The sequence below is a fragment of the Tupaia chinensis genome, unplaced genomic scaffold (assembly GCF_000334495.1).
Source record: "Tupaia chinensis unplaced genomic scaffold, TupChi_1.0 Scaffold000159_1, whole genome shotgun sequence".
Lineage (NCBI taxonomy): Eukaryota > Metazoa > Chordata > Mammalia > Scandentia > Tupaiidae > Tupaia > Tupaia belangeri.
In genome coordinates this window covers 118,709-121,736 of record NW_006159630.1, presented here as the reverse complement: position 1 = coordinate 121,736, position 3,028 = coordinate 118,709, and the positions used below count along the sequence as shown (strand labels likewise).

The 3,028-nt window shown below is 55.7% G+C and overlaps 2 protein-coding genes across 2 annotated transcripts in view; one reads left to right on the top strand and one right to left on the bottom strand.

Moving 5' to 3' along the window:
* The window catches only part of ZNF750 (zinc finger protein 750), an 11,498-nt gene extending 9,797 nt beyond the window's left edge, over positions 1–1,701 (bottom strand). The window contains exon 1 of the mRNA XM_014586692.2: positions 1,585–1,701. The gene's annotated coding sequence lies outside the window, so the exon portion shown is untranslated. The remainder of the gene's footprint in view (positions 1–1,584) is intronic.
* Positions 1–3,028, top strand: part of TBCD (tubulin folding cofactor D) — a gene marked incomplete at its 5' end in the record, with an annotated part of 150,420 nt that overhangs the window by 60,948 nt on the left and 86,444 nt on the right.

Genomic DNA, 3,028 nt, shown 5'->3' with positions numbered 1-3,028 from the left:
CTCCCCCCCACAGCTTAGGCGCTCCCCTCCCCCGCAGCCTAGGCCCCCCGCAGCCGCAGCCGAGTATGTCCTTTGCCTCTGGGAGCACTGGCGTCGCTGCTCCCTGCCCCAGGTGCACTCCTTGGAACCTGGAGGAAGTGCCCACAGCAGGGGCACCGGTGGCTTCAGCTGGCCACTGGGTCTGTCTGTCCTGTCTCTCAAGTGCTAGGCTGCTGATGCTGTCTTCCAAGGGGTTCCCGGTTTGGGCAGTTACTGCAGTTGCGAGGTAGATAATACGGAATGGCTGGCACGTTTAAAAAGGTCTAAGGGGCTTGCACTTTGAGAAACTGACAAGAGGTTTTGTTTGTTTAAAGAACTCTGGTAGGACACAAGGGGGATAATTACAGCTTAACTGTATAGCCCACGTCTGTGACAGGCCCGTAGCCGTGCCCACCGCGCACGTGAGCTGTGAGCCGAAGGCGTACTGTAGGGCTCCTGCGGCTGCGGGCGGGAGCCTCCTCAGCCGGCACGCTGTGAAGGGCATGCTATAATTACAATATTGTGATGTGGCGTTATTGCATAACTCAAGGACACGCCATTGTCGCCTACCTGCCGGGTGTCGCAAGAACAAGATCTGTGAGTTTTGCTCCGATTGAGCTTTTCCAGTGACTGACTGCCACTCCCTCCCAGACTTTCGGTTCTTGAAAATGAAGGATAAACTTAGGACAAGCATGACCTAGGCAAAAGGACGGTCTTCTGGGCTAGGATTCGGAAGTGCACCCAGAGAGACGGGCAGGGCTCTCGTTTCCACAGGAGCCCTCGAGTTACCGACGGCAGCTCCTGCTGGGGACGCAGCAGCTTGCAGCCCCACAGCTCGCCAGTCGCCAGTCGCCAGCCGCCAGCCGGGGCCCAGCTGTCCTGCCTCGCTTACCCTGTAAACCAGCCATGCCACTGTGAGGCCCTTGTTAATACGCTGGAGATCAGGGCAACAGTGTGGACAGACTGCCTCAGCGAAGTCTGGCTTTGGCCCATCAGCCAAATTTGATCAGTAATTGTCACACAGGTCTATGAGAGGTTACCTGTAAGGACTCCCCCGCCCCCGTGTGTGCGTGTGCGTGTGCGTGCGCGTGCGCGTGGACAGAGCTTAACCTCTGGTTAAATTTTGTGTTTTTGTAAGCTCATGTTGAAACCGCTTATTTTAAAGTTTTTAAACTTAAAGAAACTAGAAATTAAAATTAGTAACTAATCATGTATGATCCTTGCCTTTTTATGTTGAAATCTATTACAGTTTATTTTTAAAGTAAGTAAGTTAAGCAGTAATTTAAGTTTGTGTTTTGGCTTAACTTTTATGGATTTTATGGCAGAAATGAAGATTTGGTGTCCGAGTAAATGTGTCCATATTCCCAGGGTGAGTGCCAGCCTGCGGAAGTTCTGTAGTCCTGGTCTGAGCCCCTAGCAGTGCACCTGCTGGGTCCCAAGTAATGCTCAGAGCCCAGAGCCAGGCAGACAGCAGGTGAGCAGTTCATCCCCCTAGACGATTTAAGGTATCCGCGAAAGCAGTTTGGAAAGAAAACCAGAATTAGAAAAGCAGTAGCCGGTACTCACCGAGGCGGGCCGTGCTGGGCCAGGCGTCCGCGGCTGCGGCTGGAGTGCCGTGGGAGCAGTACCTGTTCTCACGCTCTCGCTGGTGAAACTGGAGCCGGCTGTTCCAGTGGGAGGGATTTAAGTGTAGGAGTTGAGCCCTCGGGGCGTAGAGATGCACCTGATATTCCTCCCGCCCGCAGCTACGATTCATGTGTTTGCACCCACCGAGCTGTTCCCAGTGTCACTGAGCACCAGACCCAGCAGGCCAGGTGCCACCTCAGTGCCTCACGGGAAGCCCCTGCTTGGGTTTGCGAATGCCATGTTAGCGTTGCGTAGACCCAGATGTTTATGGATTCGAGGGTGTAGCCGTGTTCAGGTCAGAGTGTAGACGGCTGTGCTGCTCCTCCTCCGAGAAACGTCTGATGCTGTGATAGACATTGTGTGTGAGACTTTCCCCCAGAAACCCGGCATGAGTCCCGGCAGCAGGTGAACACTTGACGTGTCCTTGAGCCCTCGTGTCCTGGGCCCCAGGCCCCGTGCCGCCCTGCGTGGGGGCCGAGCAGGCAGCCGCCGTCCGCCCGTGTGCCCTCTGCTCTTCCTTGTGCCCACAAGAGCCTTTCTCCGAGGTGTTCCCGAGAGCCGAGCTGGCAGGGAGGGAGGCTGCCCCGGCCGCCTGCCGCAGGGACCTGCTGGAGCATGCCTGGGACCAGCACCGGGCAAAAAAATAAAGCCAAGGGGCATGTGTGCTTGCCAGGGGTTGGGGAGAGCGAGCGAGCGAGAGTGTGCTCCCAGTGGGGTGTGGTCGTGCTGCAGCCCTGTCTCCTTTCTCCATCCCACTGGGGTTTGGGGTACGCACGCGTGTGTGTCTGGCATGTTTTCAAGCTGCTGGGACCACGACCCCACTGCGTAGTTTGCCCTGTGGGGTCCAGCTTCCTTAACCACCAGGGCATGGGACAGGCCCCTTTGTAGTTCATTCTTAACAAAATCTACTTATTGTTACTTTGGATTTGTTCTAGGGCATGTGTGCTCACCAGAGAGAGAGACAAGAGAAAGAAAGCAAGCTGCCAGGTCTGGACAGGAACCGCAGTCAGCCGAGTGGGAGTCCGGCCCCTCAGCCACCAGGCCACCTGCTGGTCTCTGTAGTTAGTTCTTAGAATCTGTCTGGTTACTTTTGTCTAGCTTAGACACCCATGTAATCTAAGGGGTAAAAGATGACTTTGCAAGTCTGCCGTCAGCTTCACCTGCTGCAGAGAGCACACTGCCCTGCCCTTGGCGTTCATGCAGCTGCTGTTTTATTCTCTGGTGAGTTTTGGCAAGTGGCCCCCAGCTCTCAGTGCAGTGTGGGTGTCTGCACCCCGACTCCTTCTGCCCAGAGGCACTCCTGCGGCCTGGTCTTAGCGGACTATTCCCGTGTTTTCTCCCTTGATTCTACAAAGTGGTGACGGATGGCGAGCTCCGCCCCCCC